Below are 20,930 nucleotides of genomic sequence, written 5' to 3' on the forward strand. Positions count from 1 at the left end.
TATTCTGTTGGATTTGAGTTAGAAAATCAGCACTCTTTTGAAAAAAAATAAAATAAGAATACTGATTTTATAGCTCAACCTGACAAAGTAACTCAAAAACTCACTAACATGGCATGTGCAAGAATCATAGATTTTTTTCCCTCAAGTACATAACTACACATGTTTATGGGGATGTGTAGCTGTGTATCTCAAGTGAAAAAAAATCTATGATTCTTTCACATGCCACATCAGTGAGTTTTTGAGCTATTTTGTCAAAGTTGAGTTAGAAAATCATTACACAATGATTAAACATTTCACAACCCAGGGACCACTGTAAAATATGTAATAATTGGGATTTTTATGAGTTATAAAAAAATTTGATTCTGTGATTAATAATTTTTAAAACCCAAAGCCCACGATACATAAAAAGTATTTATTTATTTAGTATTTTATTAAGACTAATTTTTGAATAAATTAATTAAGGATTTTAATTAATATTAAAGTTAAATTAAATTATTTTTAAAAGTCCTTAATAAATTTGTTGGAACCAAAAATGTATTTTAATAAAAAAAAATTATTTTAGAAGATCTTTGATAAGGACACCTTGTTTATTTGGCACCATCTTATTGATTTGTAATTTAGGATTTTGTTGGAATAATTGAAACTTGGTATGTGAGAAAGCAGGGAACTTTTTTTTTTGAGAAAACTTGAGTGTGGGCACGAAGGAATGGTAGGAACCATGAATAAAATCTTCAAAAATTTTTAAAGACCCCTTCCACAAAATAGTTATGGATTGGAATCCCTATAATTATTATCTATATAAAACCCTAATTTCTCTCACCAAGAAACTCTACTCCTTTCTAATAACTTAATATTTTCTCTAAATCTTAACCTCCATTGTTGTTGGAATTTATAAATTAAGAAGAAAGAAAAGATTTTTTACTTATTTTTTTAAATACCGGAGGTGTTAAGAAAGACTCATTCTCTTGATGAAAGTCATCGGAAAATAATTGAATTGTTCTAACCCTTAAATATAAGTAAATACTTAATTAATTTATATGAAAATCATGTACTTTCATTCTTTGATTTTTGAATAGATGTTTGACGATGTTGTGGTGATTGATCATGTTGTGTTTATATTTTTGTATATAAAAAAAGTGATAATATAGAAAATACAGAATCTACGCAACATTCGAAAAAAGAGCACAACTTTTTTACGCTGATATTAGATTTGGGTAAATTAGGTTCTATGGAAAGAGAACGAAGAGTTCTATAACTTTTATAAAGAAACTAAGACTAGGAAACGTCGTTTACTATGAGATATTTGAGCTTAAAATCATGTCAAGTTCTTTTACTAAAAGAATTTCAGATATTTGAATTTATTTTTTTACAAAGAACGTTAATTATTATCCCCTTACAATACTAATTTTAACACCAATTATTGTTTGTGTTGGTAATATGAATAATTATTTTTATTATTTCATGATTATTGATATTCTAAAATCTTATTGGATTAGTAATAGTTTATAAATTTTATTATAAAATTTTCCCTAATCATGCCATGGGATGTTGGCATTGAATTAGTTGTTTGTTTTTCATTGTTAATTTGAGAGAAAGAATACCCTTTTGAGAAGAAAAATTCAATATGGAGAGATATGTATAAAAATTGGTTCTTGATTCCAATGACTTATATAAGGTGGATTGATAAGATTGAGTTGCGAGGATAATGAGGGTGTGGAGAACCCTGGAGTGTAAGACCCAAGAAAACTCATGATCATGCGGCATCTTATAGAAGTTACACATGTTAGGGATTATTTGGCCTCAGGTGTGAAATTTCACCCCACAGTAATGTTTATCGAGTAGGTAAATCTGTGAGGTGTTCAGTGTAAGGGAGACAAAGAAGAAAAAAAGAAGAGAATTTGATGATTTGAACGACGGCTTTGTTTAATTGTAGTTTTGAAATTTTTTATTATTATATACATATAAGATTTTGGAAGATAGTGTATTGTTTTAGTTGATAATTTTTGAAAGTATTAACAATTATATTTAGGGTGTTAAAATAAACTCACGGTTTCGTAAAGCTCGTGTTCTATTTATCAATTTTTTTTTTAAAATTTGGAATAGGTGCGAGACATGATTTGAAAACATTGGCTCGATAACCTATAGTATTAATTTTAATTTTTTATCTGAGTAGAATTTGCTATTGAATAAAAAAAAATTTATTATCTAAAGTTCTTTTTTTTCATTTCTAATTTTTTTTTAAAAATTCGATATAGTGTGTACAAGGACTTGGTAGACAATTAACAATATATTATATAAGGTCAATGTTTAGCTTTAAATAATAAATTTTATGTACCAAAATGTAGATTTAATCTATGATTTGATTTGTATTTATTTTGTATTTCTTCTCATGACTGCAAATTTTGGATAACAAGTCAAATCATACTTTGTAGACTAAGCTTGAAATTTCCAGCATTCGAGGCGTGACAAAATATGTTTGCATGACTGAAAATTTGCCATGTAGCATAATATTTACATTTAAATTTGATATTTTTAAATGGCAGAGTAGTTAAACCTGTAGGCCCAATTAGCATGGGCAAGGCAACTAGTCTCTTAAGATATCAAATCTCACTAAAATCCCCCCAGTACATGAAATACTCTCACAAACCACACATACCAAGTAAGTTAGGATAAATTTCTATCTTTACAAATGACGGGATTTGAACTCAAGATATCCTTGGCCACTATATCCAATACTCCATTAATTTTGAAGTTATCTCTTTGTAGTAGGGCATAAAATGGGTCGAATCTAAGTATATTCATATTCAAATCCGACAAAAATTAAGTTTTAGATCTGACTCGAATCATACTAACTAAGATCATATCTGAATCCATCAGGTTGACCAATTAATTGGGTTGGGTCGGGTCGGATCAGGTTGAATTCACTTTCACATTAGAAACATCCGTACATTTGGGTCAGTTGGGATGGGTGATGTCAGGCAGGGGGGACATTAAATCATATCTATCCCGTTATTCATTTGAATTGACTCCAAAAATCCAAATCTGCTAAATTTGATTTTCGAATTACTTGATTTTTGGGTCAAGTCAAAACCATTTTGATGCCCTACTTTCTGGACCTCATTTCACTACTGTTGTCTTCTTTGAAATGATTTATGGCTGGTTGAGTGAATCTTGTTCTCTATTTTATCCTGGGTGTTTTACGAAAATAGTTGAAATTTTGGCAAAATTTTTTAATATGTAAGAAACAAATCATATATCCTATTTCATTATTATTTAGGTTTACCAAAATGGTTATATATCGAATCATTGCCATTTACTTAATTTCCCTTTCAGTCTACTCAAGGATACAAGGGCAAACCGTCAATTCTCCATACCCTTCGTAGTGTATTAGATTACCACTTTTGTAAGAAAAACTATTAAATCATTTACTAAAACATAAATTTCATGTTTAAATCTTTGAGATCTTGTGTTTTTTAACGAATCATTTTCCATGATTCACTGGAATTTGACCCATTTTTAAGATAGTCATTGACTAACACATATTCATAAAAAGTTTGATTATATTTCCAAATTTTAAGAACTTAGATCGTGTTGTATTAGGTGATTTAGACAGGTTTCGGTGGAATGTTTGACAAACTGTATTTTCAAATTGAAGACATACCCCTTTGACCTCGGTCTTCTTTGAGAGAGTTGTTAGAAAATTATCTAAGCATCCTTATCATCGAACTCTAGCTTAGCCTAGAACCTTTTATTTTTCTCTCCCAAATCCATCATCTTCTACCAAAGAGTCGTGATGAATGCATACGCACTTTAATGTGGTAAGGGCACATAATCATAAATCTTTTTCTTCGAGATACACATGAAAAAAAGATCTGCACCGCACAGGCCTGTCTGTCACTTTAAAATTTATAATGTGCTTCACCAACTTGGTAGTTATCTACTCCAATCAAAGTGTTCCCTTAAGCTAACGACACTTTTGGAAAGTTGCAAAGGACTAATCCCTTTAACTAGGGGTACGTTTTTAGTAAAAAATCCCTATCTGCAATGGAAATTAAGATCACATTTCAACATGCCTCGAAATCTTCCAAATAAGGTTAAGTGCTCCCATAAAGAACCAACTTACAAACCCTTGTTAATTGTAATCTTGACCCCCCTATTCAACCTTTCCAATAGTAATCCTAAGCTTTATTTGTCTTTGCCTACTGATAATCCTGAACTTCATCAATTGTCGGTTATCTTGTCCTCTGAAATCCTTTTCAAATCTTTAAATTTGGTCATTTTCTCATAAACTTGGTCTTAGTCAATTTTGCGCTCCGAATAGCGTCAACAAATCTGATGCCATGCCCCAAACTATGGTTTATCCCCCTTGAATAGCATTTCGATCATGCCCCCCTGAGTAGCTTTAGGGTCACGGGCCTCGAGTAGTGATGGGATCCTATGTTGCCGATTTTCATTGAGGGAAATCGTTCCTCTAATTCTACTCTAAATTCTTAATTTTATTTTATAAAAAATAGTTATCTACATTTTGGAATTTCAAGACAAAGAGTTCCTAATAATCTTGGACTCCTAACAACTTATCAATGATTGTGTTTGGCTATAATTAGTAATAATCAAATACACCAAAACTAATTTAATGACTCCATGAATAATTAACAAAAGAATAAAACAAGAAGGACTGAACCGTAGACGGTCCTAACACCCCCTCCCCCTCCCCCCACTTGTCCTCAAGTTGAAAAATTCGGAAAACGATGAACAAACTCTTCAAACTCAACCCACGTAGCATAGTCTTTTGGAAGTCTCGTCTAGTGCACACCTTTGTAACAGCTTGATTATTTTTTTTTTGAAAAAACCACGATCTAGAATGGCCAACGGTTACCAAACAAAACTGCCACTTTCCTCTATTAGTGGTAACTGGGCAAGAACATGAACATGAGTACCCAATTTCTTCTTTAGACAAGAAACATGAAAAATGAGAAGAATAAGACAACATTTGGGTAGGTGTAACTTATAGGCTACAGAATTGATGCGAGGCAAAATTTGGAAAAGCCCATAAAAATGAGGTGATAGCTTTGCAGTAATCCTTGGTTGAACCAATAATTGTCGATATGGTTGGAGTCGAAGGAAAACCTAATCACCAACTTCAAAAGAATGATATGTGCGATGTTTATCAACAAAAAACTTCATTCTATATTGAGCATCTTCTAAATTATCAAGAAGAAGTCGATTGATCACAACTCGATCCCTTAAATCCATATCTACTGAATGAACATTAGTAGAACTCAAAAGATTAGAAGCAACCTATGGAGGACGATAACCATAGAGATCTTGAAAAAGGGACATTTTAATTGTAGAATGATACAAAGTATTATACCACCATTCTACCCAAGGTAGCCAATTAACCCATTAAGAAGGTCGCTCGCTAGTAGAATATCGTACGTAAGTCTCCAATTTATGATTAACAATCTCTGTTTGCCTGTTAGACCGAGGATGGTAAGTCGAACTCTGACATAATGTTGTGCCTTAAAATTCAAAATAAACCTGCCAAAACTTGGTTGTGAAAACCAAGTCTCTATCACTCATAATCAAGTATGACATACCATGGAAACGAGCAATATTATGAATAAAGCTTGAGCAACCTTAGAAGCTGAATACAGATGAGAAAGAGCACTAAAATAAGCATACTTGGAGAGTCGATCAACTACCATTATGATAGAAGTCTTTTTAGCCAAAGGAGGAAGGTTGTCAATTAAATTCATAGAGATATCCTTCCAAATGCCATTTGGAATGGGCAACAGTTGAAGGAGATTCGGAGGAGATACTTCTTTTGCCTTATTACGTTGGCATACATAACATTTAGCCATAAAAGTCTTAGTAGCCTTCTGAGACCCTTCTAGTAAAAATTACAGAACATTTGTTTATAAGTATGCAAAAATCCGGAATAACCACCAACCGATGACTTATAATATCCTAGTATTAAATAATTATTTTAAAGGGTAAATCGAGAATTTTAATTAATTCAGACTTATTAAATAAAGACCTAAGAGTAGTTTTGTCAATTTGAATGAATTAAATGTAAACATGACATTAGGTTGTAATTAAATAGAATTATAGGGTATTTAGTTGTAGGGCTTGAGAATCCTATTTTAGTAGCTACATAGACTATAAAAGATGAGGATTGTTATCCCATGTACCAAATGTTTCATTATTTCAAAACTTCTTTTTCCTAGGTGAGAGACACGTGACCATCAAAATCTCATAGAAAATACTCATTAAAATTCTTAATTTCATTGTAGTTATCTATTTGCTAAAGTATTTTTATCACTAGCTGATAGTTTCATCATCGAAATCCTATTTTTTTTATTATAAATGTTTTATCAAGGTCTAAGAGATGAAATTCAAGAGAGAATTAATTCAGGCTTCATAGAAGACGAATTAGAAAACATAGAAAATGCAGAGGTGGATTCAAGTTTCTTATCGTTAATAAAACCCAATTTGAGACATGTGGCCATTAAAATCTCATGGAAAATACTTATTAAAAGCCTTAGGGTATGTTTGATTGCACATGGAAAATAAGGTGGAAAATCAATTTCCATGAAAAATGACATTTTTCAAGTGTTTGATTGCACATGGAAATGAAAATTCATTTTCCACCCCATTCAAAAAGTCCACTAAATCATGGATTTCACTTTCCCACCTATATGGGTGAAAAAATGAAATCCACCCATATTTTCCATCATTAATTCTTCCCTACCACCACCACCACCACCACTACCACCACCACCACCATTACACTAACCTCGTCGTCGTCGTCATCGCCGTCGCCGTCGGCTCCGTCTCCGACCACCTTCTCTCTTTCCTTATTTTTCTTCTTCTCCTTCTTCTCCATCCCTCACCTCCTCCCCCACCACCACCACCACGTTCTCCCCCCATCTTCCTCACTTACCTCCATCGCCGTCACCGCTGCCATCGTGGCCGTCGCCGCCGCCGCCGCAGCCACCACCTTCGTTGCCACCATCGCCACATCCTCCCCCCTCCCTCTTCCTCGTCATCTTCCTCTCCCCCTCCCCCTCCTCTCATCTTCTTCCTCCTTCTCCTCTTCTTTTTTCTCATATTTTTTCCATGATTTTATCCAAGTGAAATCAAACAATGGAATTTGATTTTCCAACCCTACTCATTTTCCACAACTAATTTTCAATGGATTTCAAATTCCATGGAAAGTGACTTTCCATGCAATCAAACATACCCTTAATCTCATTGTAATTTTATACTTTCTTAAGTTTCTTTATCACTAGTCATCACCTAGTTTCATCATCAATATTTTTTATAAATGTTTTATCAAGATCTAAGAGATGAAACTCAATATGGAATTAATTTGGTTTTCATAGAAGACGATTTCATAGAAGTCAAACCAGGCAACATAGAAAACAAAAAGGTGGATCAAAGTTTCTTATCGTAAAGAAATCCCAATTTGAGGTGGGAATTTTTGGTATTTCTATCATTGCAAAATATGAAGTTTTTGGATGTGGTTTTAAATTCCTTCCAAAATCATGAAAACCGCCTCCAATAAATATAAGGGAGGTTTAGTCATACGCCCACTATAGTGGTGTCACCAATTACTTTTAGTGGCAAAGTAATGGCGGTTACAAAACTACCTCTAATAATACCTAGGCTAAATTTTCTAAATTTCACTTATCACATTTCAATTTCTTAAGAAATGCTATCGGCACTCCACATTTTATTTATTATACTTCAATTTCTTCAATTAATTATCACACCATAATTAGAATAGAACACAACATTTACATTACAAAATATTATCACACTCTCTTCAAACAATTTCACTAGCTAATTTTAAATAACCACATTGTGTCAACCCATAATCCTAAACCATTTACCTCAAAATCCTTACAAGCTATTTAGCATGATTGAGGCTTGTAGAACCTGCACAATACCAAGCATTATTTGTGCATGAAGTAACATTTGAAAATTAAAAAAATAATGCTTTAATGCTCTCTTAATATCTGGGAAATATATGAAAACTAAAAAAGATTGAATCGTCGTTTAGAACAAATAATACAGTTCAATGGTAAGAAAATATCATTTCATATATGAAGTAGTTTAAAACCTCTCAAAATGGATAACTCTATGTGCCTCATTTGACCTATGCAAAGTAACTGATGCTAGTTGTACAAATTGAACAAAAATGTACCCAAGATAAATTGTAAGAAAATAGAAAATATATTGTCATACACAGTGATCAAAACATGAAAGCAGTAAGAATACAAAACTAAAAGGAACTGTAACACCCCGGATTTTCAACTCATATCTCGAGAAAATTAAATGGTGAGATTTGGAAGAAAATATCGAAGGAGAGACTTAGAGTAAAATACTCCGATTTTGTTATGATTAATTTCGAGAAAAATCAACTTCGCCATTAGATTCAAAAGGATCGAAATATATACATTAGCCTGTAAGCAAGTCCGAATTCGAATTCGGATAGAGAAGTTATAGAATCCTCGAATTTCGTGTTAAGTGGGATCCAAAACAGTGGAATTTCGTTAGAGAGAGAATCGAAAAGATTTGAGATACCATTAGATCCGTAGCGAAAAATTATTCGAAATGGTATATTCGTTTGTCGTTTTCCGAGTCCGAATAGTTAAGTTACGATCGAAACTAGAAATAAGGGGGAAATTACAAGTATGCCCCTCAGCTTTATTATAAAAAGGAATCTGATTTCTTTTATTTCATTCATTCCTCTTCTTCTCTAAGAAAACCCCAAACGACAGCCACTTCTCCACCCTAGGGTTTCGACCCATTTCCGTCAAGTTTGTGAGCGAACGAAGCCGAGTTGAACCTCGACGAAGAAGGCAAAGTTGTCGGCCACGACGAGGGCTACAACTTCACCACCTTTGGTTGTTCATTCTTGTTCGTTTTCTCCATCCTCCATCAAAACCAGTCGGGTAGCTCGAGTAAACCTCAATACATTCCATCCGAGGGCTTCATCGAGTTAGGAGCTAGGTCTATACTTCATTGTAGAAGCGAAGGAGAACGTCATTGTCGGATACCTTACAAACCCTCGTTCGTTTCGCGTCCAAGTTAGCCCAACCTCAACTCTCGAGCCACCAACCTTGATCATTGTGCGAGTTTATCACGTTCGACGTCCACAACCATGTAAGGGACTTCCAATTCTTATTGGTAGCTTTAGATTTCCGAAATGTGCATTTAGGGTTTTGAAACAAAACTTATTGTTTGTATTTAAATCGTAGAAATTGGTGTTTGATTTCAAATTCATGGTAGAAGTAGGTGTTTTGTTTATGCTTTATCGAATTTTGATAACAAAATCGTGGGTGGGTCGAATGGTTCGAAAAATAGAAGAAGAAATCGAAAAAGGGATCGAAAAACCCAAAAATCGCGAGTGAGGTTCAGGCTGTAGGTGGGAAGGGTCGGTGCCACCGGCACCTATCGAAGGCATTCTGTCGGTCCCACCGACAGAATGTTGCTTCTGCCACCGACGAAATCAAGAAGCCGTCAAAAACTTTGTTCTGTCGGCAGGACCGTCGGTCCCACTGACACCTGCCGATGAGTAAACTGTCGGTTCCACCGACAGAATCCTGATTCTGCCACCGACAGCCACCGACAGACACAGTTTTTGATCAGAACAGTGTTCTGACTCTTGGCTTGACCTCCTCACACCTTATACACTATTTCTCACCCTTTATTTCATTAAAAACATTCAAGTAAATGTCCTCTTTAATTTTTACTTTCCATTTACTTTAAGTTCTTTAATGAAATTAAGGTTTTACCCCCCATTTCGGAACAATGGGAATGGTTTTAAGATCCAAATCTCAAAGGATCAAAATCCAAATTTTGGTTTAAAAAACAAAACGTAATTTTCGACGTTTTCGACAAGTTTTCAAAATGAAATAACTTTCGCGTTTCTTTGAATTAGATTACAAAACCTATATGGTGTCGAATCTCATGATCAAGACTTTCATTTCGAAAAACCCGTTTTTAATTTCGAGAACTTTGAAAATTTGAGTTTCTGACACTTAGCCAAATTTTCACCAGCTTTCTCTATTTTTAACAGCTTTGGTCCCGAGCATCGCTGGGACCTTGTTTTTGAATAAACTTCGGTGGTTTTCAATGGAAAGACCAAAAGAATGACTTTGAAAGATTGAAAATGAATGGTTGATTTGAAAGGATGAAAAATGAGAATGTTGAGAGAATGGGAAAAGGGAATGAACGGTAAAATGTCAGAATCACACCCGAGGGGTGATGTTTGCATTTTACATTGTATGTTGTGTGTAGGTTGGTGAAAGGATATCCAGGTTATTAATGAAAGGGTTGCATGTTTATTTCCGATTATGTTAGCGCTTGCGCTGAGTACTGTTATTTATTTTAGGCCGATTGGCCACGGTTGCATGGTAGGAACTGGATATCCGTTCTCAACCCTGTTCTGTTAATTTCTCTTTTGTTTTAAATGAAAAATCATATATGTACGTAGCTATTTTGTGAGCTGTTAAAGGGTTTGTGAATGCCTGAAGGGATATTGTGTCACATCATCCGGAGGAGTACACTATCCTGGGATGTACGGTAGGGACCACCAAACTCATACGTGGTATGGGACGCGTATGAGAGTGGAGTCACAACTGGAATCCGGGTCCATTCCTTTCTTATCTTTACCAGTGAACGTGTATTGTAAAGGTGGTCGTATACGAGTGGAGTGTCATTTGGGAATCACATGCACGCTTGATAGGCATAGACGAAGATGATTAGTCAGTGATCACTAACAATCTAGTAGTAGTCGAACGTTCTGACACATCGAAAAGAGACCCATTGCTTACGGTCACGTCAAACGGCCAGCCTGAGCTGGATAAATGGTCACTCGTGTGGTAAGTGCAGCGATCGGCCACAAAATCAGGAACTAAAAGCCAGATTTATGTTGTAACATCATGTCCCGACTGGGAGCGATCCAGTCGTGAATCCCAACGCTCAAATTCCATTACTCCACCACTTGTATTATGTATATGTGTTATATTTCGGATTATAAACTGAAAATCATGTCTACTATTTCAATGTTGCCAACCGTATTTGCATAAATGAAAAACGTATAATGCGTATGAATGGTTGATATTATGTGTTATTTTTAAATTGTTTAGTTGCTCATCCCTGGCTATATGTACCAGTTGATCGTATTTTATCTTGTAAAACCTTGCATGTATTAAAATGTTCAGTATGCTTTATTCGATCATGCTTAGGAAGGGTTATTAGTAGGAATTGGCTGTGGACTTACTGGGTAACCATTGTTACTCACCCTTTCCTTCCTATTTTTTTTAGTTTCAGCACTTGCAGCTGTCGAGGCAGGAGTAGAGGCAGTAATTGAGGAGTATCTGGTCGATCAGATCGACGATCAGATTTTATTGCCTGGTGAGCACTAGGGCCACATCCCTTAGTGTTGTCAGTTTCATCCAGGATGTATGTAGTTTTTGGATTTGAGAGTTTAGGCCTCTGTTAGAGTGAGAGTGTTTTGGTAAGCCTGTATATTGATAAATCTTCCGCACTCTGATCTACTTACATGTTAGATGTAATTAGTCTTCCGCTGTTATTTTCCTGTATCTACATTTTTATATACAGGTTTTGTTATAAATTGGTTTATCAGGTTTGAGTTCCGTGAAACGCTAACATAAATAGAGGAGACTATGCCGAAATTTCGAGGTGCCACCTAGTACCTTGGGATTTGGCCTTGGGATTTGTGTTAGCGTTTGGCGGGGCGCTACAGGAACCCTCAATTCTACAACTTGACAATCACCATTCTAGATAGGTGCAAACATTAGTGACACAAATACAGGTAAATGTCAACACTAGTATAAGCATAAACTGAAACAGGACATATTTTTTCTTAGATGATTGCTAACTATATAATGTTCTTGACCTTAGTGTAAACTTGAGTGTATGTCGTTATTAGGATCTTATGCTTTTTCTTTTTATAAAGCAAAAGGTTTGGGAACATGTAATAAAACCACTTTTTGAAGCATCAGATCTATACAACTTTATTCAAATATTGGAATTCATATCCAAATATTGTAACATAGAGAGTTTATCAAAGTGAACCTCAAATATAATACTTTTTAAGGAATTTTAGATTTTGAAACCGATCAAATTCATTAGGCAAATGACCAGAGATTGCATTACATGGTAAATCTAATGTTTTCAAGTTGAAATTATAGGACCAATTAGTCATTAGAGACAACTATGGTGGAAGAAAAACGAAACTAGTATGAAAAATATGAACCACAAAGCATAGGAAAAGGTGAAATTCAGATTGATGATTTTACTTTGCATTTACCTTCATGTAATTGCCAAGAAATGGATCCGATTATGTAACCCTATATGTCTAGCTCCAAAAGAAAATCCATTATTAGCCCAAGAAAATTTCCTATTGAAAATTGTTATATTATGACCCATATATAATTTCTCTAAAGAAAATGGATAGATGCTAATACCAATCTTTTCAATCCATCTCCAAAATTAGGGACATATCCACTTATCAAATAAAATATATAAAACTCCACTGTCACAAGACATCTTTCCGTATCATGATCCAGTATGCCTAGTCCATATCTAACTGAGAGTGGTTTTATTTGACAAGATAGATAAAAAAAATACATTCAGAACATCAACCATGTGAAAGAGCATGCCAATAACTCAGATAATCAGATACCAAATACTGTAATAAGATGATAGGAGAAAGTGTAGCACCAAACCCACTAGCAGGCCACTCTCTAAAAATATGATTAACAAATAACAAAAATATCAATGGAAAAGATAATGTGGAATATGAAGTCCATGATTAAGATGGTCCAAACAATAACATCCAACAAAAAAAAAAAAAAAACAATTATTAATGTCACCTCAACCCAAGAATCCTAAACCATTACCCCAAAATCCTAAGGATCTTTATTCCCACCTAAATACAAGCTATTTAGCATGATTGAGACTTGCAAAGATCTTTAATTCCACCTAAATACAAGCTATTTCAACCAGCCATACCTATGCAAGCAAGTACTTTGGCACTAGTAGCAGGTTAGCTATGCAAAATATCTAAACATCACTAGGGGTTCCTACGCAAAGACAGACAATCATCATCACATCCACAAATGCGCTGAGATCATTTAAGCCAACAAAAATTCAATATACCTTAAACATTAGTAGGACTCTCTCCAAATACAGTAGGTCCATAGTTGTAAACAGACTGCAAAACAATCATAAAAAATTTAGCTTCATTCTACCACTGCCAAGTTTTTAACAACCAAGTTTTAAGTCTTTTTTGGTCTTACTAACTTTTGATGGAAATCAAACTAATAATTTTAGTTTCTGTCTATACAATTTCCCTTGTAAATTTTATTTCATTAAAAAATATGATAAATTTAATATTAATTATAAGAAAGATCATAATAGAAAAAATCATACAAGTATCCACATTCCCTATTTGTACCAGCATTGGTATCATATGTTGTCAATGGTAGAAACTATGTACTAGTATACCTCGAGAGACTCTCAAGTGCTTCCTCCAATTTTCATCTATGGAATCCATTACTAACTTTAGCTATGGATATCTTCCCCATAGCAATAACATAATCAGTTATCACCAACTTTTATATCTCAAAGCAATTAGATTAGGTGTTACATGAATGGTATGCAAATGCAACACTTTCTAATGAGATATTAACACTAAATTTGAACACTGTTAAGGATCTTAAAATTGATCAAAAAACACAAATATGCCCTATTAACAACTATTTTTTCTATTCTGAAATATATAACTATAATATATATTTAGTAATCGATAATTAAGTTGACCACCGATGAGGAAAGTGAATAAAGATTAACCCCCTATATTACAATTCTTATCTATAAACATGAACATAAACACAAAAATCAATCATTCCTCAAGAAAAACTATCCGGATTCAAGACAAAGAAAGAAAATAGCAACATATTACTAAATTTTGTTTATATAAAATTTCTCCCATCATTCCCATTGTATTTACACTTTTGATTTTCCAAGCAATATCTATTAGGCAAAATTCAATAATGAATCGATAACCATAGATATTTTCCTCGAGATACAAGCAAAAAATCTACGATTCTCACTTGCAAAATTCAATAATGAATCGATAACCATAGAAAGTCATTTATGGGCATATATTTTTGAGAGTTGTAATAAGTGAGTTGAATTTCATACATGTGTACATATTACCTTTCCAACAAAAGCTTTTGCGGCAAGTACACCTAAGGCAGTGTTCTGTTCAACGCAATATTCCCGTCAACTTTCCCTCAAACTCCTCACCAAGGAAAAATAAAAAATAAATGGGTAGTTAATAATAATTAGAATTGTCAAGCTACTAAAATATCATTGTTTTAATAATAAATTAATATCTATTTTAGGTTAGATAAAAGATTTACCTCTTGGTTAGGTGCATCAAGCAAACTGACTCCTTGCTTTATCTTTTTCCCTCCACCTTTATCCGGGCTTGAGACCGGAAATATGAAATGTTTAACTTTACATTGGCGGGGACCTAACAAGCCAAAAATATATGAGTTATTAACAAGTAAAAAATGATTTACTAAGAAGCAAAAAATATGAGATATGAGATATTAACAATAAAAAAATATGAGATACTAGCAAAAAGAAAATGATATGAGTTAGGAAAAGTGTATAAAATCTTATACTAACATACTAGTGTATGTATAGCTTACACATACCAAAATAAAGAGTATGATATATATGCAAAAACTAGTTCTTACCTATGTTGAAATATTTTAAAAAACTCCAAAAGTTACCAATATTGTTTAGTATTTTAAATAAAATAATTTACTAAAAACATTAAAAGAAAGAGTAACTTGTAAAAGTGACGACAAAGTAATCATCGTCCGGAGATTGGGTAGAAGAGTCACGTGGAATCTTGTACGAGTTTTCAAAAAAAAAAAATTATATTGTATTACTTTATTATAAAACTTAAACAATTAGAATAAATACTAATTAATTGTTCCTTTCTCATAAAAAAATGTTTGAGCTCTTTCTGCGCCTGACTATCAGACTCTCTTTGTTGCGCAGCTTCGACCTTATCAACTTCACTTTGTTTCTCCATTTCAACTAGTTGACCCTCTAAAGTTTTCACTTTATCTTTCAAAGTAATAAACTCATTGGTATCTTTGGATAAGGAGGCGCCTTGACTAGATAATGATCTAAACAATGATGTTAGAGTCGGACCCATAACCTTACCAAATATGTCATTTGGTTCGATGGTGTCTTGGGAGTCCGTTGGTAAATCTTTCATGAGTTTTTTAATCTCATCCTACAAAAATATTTATGTGTTTAACTACTTTAATCAATAATTATTGACAATGGATAATTATAGTACATAATTGACATTTTTCAATAACAAGGTAATTGCATTTACAATTTTCTTAGAAGTAATATCATCTACTGGCACATTATCATCATTGGTGTGGGTCTTCTTAAATAATTATGTCCGACTAAGTGGACCCTTTGTTGGATTTTACACTTCTTATTCACATATCAGAAATAAGATAATAGTGATTAGCATAGTTATATATTGAATTGATATATCAAACAGAATAGTGACTATATTTATAAGCAATGGAATATTAATAGAATTGATATATCTCTTGATGAAGTACACGTGAGAAATTCTTCTAACAAGATATATGAAGCATCGTTTGGTATAAATGGTTTTCTCAATTAGTAGTACTGCGATGCTACATTATGATCAATTAAATAATTAACAATTTCTTATGTAATGTTAAAAAACTAAGTTCTTTTATACAAAACATACCTGACCCAATTCAAAATTTCAAAAATCTATCAACGTGATCTACTGCTCAACAAGAATATCGTTTGGATATTTTTCAACTTGATTTTTATTATCCGTAAATACATCATAAATACGAGCCTTTAGTGTATGTTTATAATCCTTCCATAACTTGTTAATTTTTTTTATTATGTGCTTACGATGTGATGAATCAATGACAGTTATCATAAAAACTAAGGAAATATGTAAATCTATTATAAAAAATTCATAAATGTATATCGATAAAGAAACTTACATTCTTTTATTAAATATATCTAAGATTCCAAAATGCTCTACCTCACCCGTTCTTCGACATCCTTATCAATTATCTTCCATAATAGGACATCTAATCTGAGTAGATGCGGGTATTTAGCCAAGACCCTACAAAAATTAGAAAACTTTTGAACATGCTTACCATAGGGTTGTCTAGTCTTGCTGAAACATACTTTCGGTCTTTGATTAGGTTTGACATTAAATATGTTAATGCGAAATAAAATTCATGTGAAATTGACAAGTATAAACCCATGAACATCAAATTTTATTCCTTTTCCCATTGCATAACATCAATCCAATCACACTTGAACAATACGAACTTAAGACTATGAGAATATATCAATTCAATTGTATTTGTTAAATGCCCATAATATATTATTGATCTTGAAACAAATTTTTTATTTCTAACGTTTCCATAACTTATAGTGGGTGCAGTAACTGCAACACTACTGTTTTGACTTTTACGACCTTGTCGTTATCCCATACACAAAATAAAACATAATTCTAAATATACCCCATAAATCTTTTCGCAAAATTTTATAGACCTGAGTTTAAGCTCATAATTTCGTTTGACATGATTTTATTTGATTTCTTCAATAATTACACTTGATTGAAGCGAAAAAGTAAATAATTTCACTTTACAACATCATATCTAATCTATTTCACTTACAGGATCCTTGAACCAACTATTAAATAATTTATTTTACAACTTCTACAATTTATGAGAATTCTTACGTGAAAAATGCATTATAAGAGAACATATATGTTGTCTGCATAATCACAAAATTAAATTACATTATGTATGTCCATAATGTAAATGATTCAATAAAAGATCTCTTACTCTACATAACACGTAATATTTTTATTGTTTAATAGTATGCAGCGATGTGTCTGTTTCTTTTCCAATTTCCTCAAATGAAATGTAATGATGCCTCCTATCGCATAATCATTATAATTTCTAATTGGTTGATTGAATTTTATCTTAATATTATGTAGATATCTTGAATATGTGAGACATTCCTCAGCTAAGTATCCTTCGACTATGGATCCTTCAGATTGAGATCTATTTCACACATAAGATTTTAATCTGTACAAATACGTATATAAAAACAAACATAATGTATATGAGATAATTGTTTGAATAATTTAAGCTGAGGTCATAATTACTTTTAATAGTATGCACCTTTTGATTAGATACATCCAGCGACATTAAATAAGATCACTTAATATTGTTTCTTTAACCAAATGGATTGGTAGATGCACCATAATGTCAAAGAATGTAGACGGAAAGATTCATTCTAAATTGCTCAACGTGAGTGTAATGCATTCCTTAAGTTGATGTAATTCCTGCACATGACATACTTTACTACATAATTCATAGAAGAAACAACACAATTTAATATTAAATGTAATGATATTCTTGGACAATCATCATTTAATAATAGTCAATGAAAATAATTGTTGCATCATACTAATCATGACTCTTCAAACCAATAATTTTACGTTCTTTCATACTGACTTATCTTATGATATTGAAGAGTACAAATCTAGAATTTTCAGACTTTTCAGTACCTTACAAAATAATTTTTTCTCGTGCTTGTCCATGGAAAAGTAGGTAGTTGACAAATAAACTTTGTTCATCATAGACACTATATGCGGGTAAAGTGTATTCCTCAAACCCATTTCCACCCAGTCCAAACGAGCCTTTAAGTTGTCTTTTGATTTACCTTTCTAGGTTTAACAACGTATTGATTATATTATCATACATATTCTTTTTGATGTGTATCACGTCCAAATTATGCCTCAATAAAATTCTCTTCCAATATGACAATTCGAATAATATGCTTAACTTTTTTCAATTATCTAGCATGACGTCTTTTTATATTTTCTCGATCGTTTTTTCTCAACTTTTTTTCCAAACTTAAATGCAATCCTGATCAACAAATTTATAATGTTGTTTACAGATATAACAAATGGTGAAGTCCTATCTTCCACTGTACCATCGAATGATCTTTTATCTTTTTGAAACTTCTGGTGCGGTGGTAAAAAATGATGAAGCCCCATGTATAGACACCTTATTTTCACATTCTCCTGATTAATCAACTCGTTAACCCAATTGTGATGGTTCCTAATGATAGATGAATATTCTAATATTTTTATTTGTTACTAGATGTGTTTCCAAAGTTTGGATGAAATATTTCAAATAAGTAAAACTTTAGAAATCACGCTACGTTAGGAAAATATGACTCAAAAATATAGAAATCATTATATTCAGATAAAAAGAAAAATCATAAAAAATGATCAAATTATCAAAATACTCTTAACATCAAAACATCCCTAAAGCCTACATACGCTTAGGAAAATCCTTTCAGACATATAAAATAACAAACTAAAATCAAATAAACTGTTTAGTCAATCTTCAAAAAATTTGATAAAATTATCAAAATACCCCTCATAAGGTCCATGATCATTTTATTCCAAAAACTCATAAGTGATACAAATCGATACTCTTATTAAATTCCTTACGAAAAATTGATTCTGAAACATTTCAAAACATTGAAAAAATAACCTTTCAACATATAAGCCCTCTTTGAGGGCAAAACGATAATTTTCTATCCCCAAAATTCAAAAATTTGAAGCTAATAAATTAACGTAAAGTAAAATGTTAATAAATTAAATTAAAATTCTCAAACAAACAAAATCAATTAATTAAGTCCATAAGCCAAATTTTAAGTGGGGCCCACATGATATTTAATAAAAGAACCTCTACCTAGGGTCTCAAAGAATTAAAAAAATAATTTAATAAAGAACCCTCCATTGGGAGACTCTCTAAAAATTAAAAAATTCTCATTTTACGTAAATAAAAAAATTTAAAATTCAAATAAAAACTTATTTAAAATATTATCCTAATCTAAATAACTTAACAGATTAATTAGAGATAAATCTTATCTCTAAGAGACCTAATCCAAGTCCTAATTTTATCTAAAAGTTCTTTAAACATAAGCATCCACCACATAAATTCATAGGTCAAGAAAAATCTTAAAAATGAGAGACTAAAAACTCTCATAATACTACGAAAAATTCTAAATCTGAAGTCCCAAGTCCTAATTTTTTACTTAAAAAATACTTAAATTTTTTTAAAAATACCCCGAAAAGTCCGTAAAATATTGAGATTTAGGAGACGAAAATCTCATCTCAGATATCGGAAGCAGATCTAGTAATAGAGACAAAAACGAGAAGATTAATACAAGAAACGTTATCTGTCAATTTTTGAAGGAATCAACCGTTGTAAACACTCAGGTAAAATAATGTAAGTTTTTTTTTTTAAAATTTTTTTTAGGCCTTTTTTTGCAATGCAAAATTTTGAGAATGGCAGAAATCGACGTTCGCCAAGCTGGATTGGTGCCTAATACCTTTCAATTTTGTAATGTGATCTTCAGACCCATAGTTTATTTTTTTCGTGATTCAGTAACGCATATTTTTTAGGGTCATGTTTCAATTCCTAGACTGTAAAATTAGGTGGCGACTCTTAAAAAAATTAAAAGTGGATTCGCACCCACGGATAGAAATGTTTTTAGTGGTGACTCCACTAGGGATAGGATGAGGATAAAACTTGAAAAATCCAAAATATTGGTATATTGCAAAATTAGCCTAATTTTTTTTCTTCTTTTTCTTTTTTATTTTATTTTTTAATTCTTTTAGCATAGTTGTGAATTGTTTGATTGCTTTTATTGTTTGTAGGCATTTTTTTTTCGATGATATTTTTAGGGTCTTAATCAAAGATTACGTTTGATGACTTATAATAATTTAAAATTTTCAAAAAATAATGAAATAAGAAACAGATTTATGTGGGGAGAGAAAGAGAGAAGAAAAGTAGAAAGATTCACGAATTTAAAACAAAACTTTCTATTTTTCTAAAAAAAATTTATACGAAGGTACGGTAATAGTGAATTTTTTTATTAAAAAAAACTATTTTTTATTATTATTTGAGAAGAGAGAGAGAGAGAGAGAGAGAGAGAGAGAGAGAGAGAGAGAGATTAAATCTTACATTCTCTTGATTTTCGATTACTAGTTCAATTTTTAAGGGTTTTTCTTCCTCCATTTTTGAGAATCCATTTTTCGTTTGGATGAGTCAGAGATAGTAATATTGATGTTGGAGTTGAATTTTGCGTGGATTCGATATGTTAATAAGGTGGCATCGAAAGAGTGCTAATCCCTAAGAATCATGTTAGGATTTAGGGAACGTACCTTTTTAGTCGTAGTGGATATCCAAATATTGAGTCGTGTCACGTTGAGTCGATCGCAGGAGATTGGAAGTCTAAATACTGGTCACGTCGACGCTTCTAGAGCAGTCGCTATTTCCACGCCTTAAATCCTAAGGTCCTTTTTATAGAAACCCAGAAAACTGCTACTTAGAGAGAAGAAGTTTCTTTTTGGGAGAATCTGTAGTCTATTGTTATATTTTTCACATCCCCACATCTCATCTATTTATAGAGATAAAAAATAAAAAAAGGGTTGCAGTCTTCTATTATAATAAGGACCTAACTCCAAGAGGAGTCATAATACCTGAAAAATAAGAGTTAAGTCCACATGGACGCCCAAAACAACCAACATCTCCCATTTGTCCATGGTAAGACTCAACAATTATCTCCTCATCTCAAATTATGCATGTATTTTCTTCATACAAGGAAATAAGGTGCGACCAACGAGAGTTTGACTTCCGGAGAGAGCATTATGCAAAGTTTCTATCTAATTGACAAAACACATCTCATCTCCTATAACT

The 20,930-nt window shown here is 32.4% G+C and overlaps 1 long non-coding RNA gene across 1 annotated transcript; it reads right to left on the reverse strand.

Moving 5' to 3' along the window:
- Positions 1-7,727: 7,727 nt before the first annotated feature.
- Positions 7,728-16,361, reverse strand: LOC147387973 (uncharacterized). The gene is made up of 3 exons (XR_015171117.1): positions 16,290-16,361; positions 14,260-14,578; positions 7,728-7,941 (listed from the first exon to the last, which is right to left on the reverse strand). It is a non-coding gene; the product is annotated as an uncharacterized LOC147387973 (long non-coding RNA).
- Positions 16,362-20,930: the final 4,569 nt, after the last annotated feature.

Source organism: Akebia trifoliata, chromosome 13 (genome assembly GCF_017979445.1).
Source record: "Akebia trifoliata isolate Shusen 1 chromosome 13, ASM1797944v1, whole genome shotgun sequence".
Lineage (NCBI taxonomy): Eukaryota > Viridiplantae > Streptophyta > Magnoliopsida > Ranunculales > Lardizabalaceae > Akebia > Akebia trifoliata.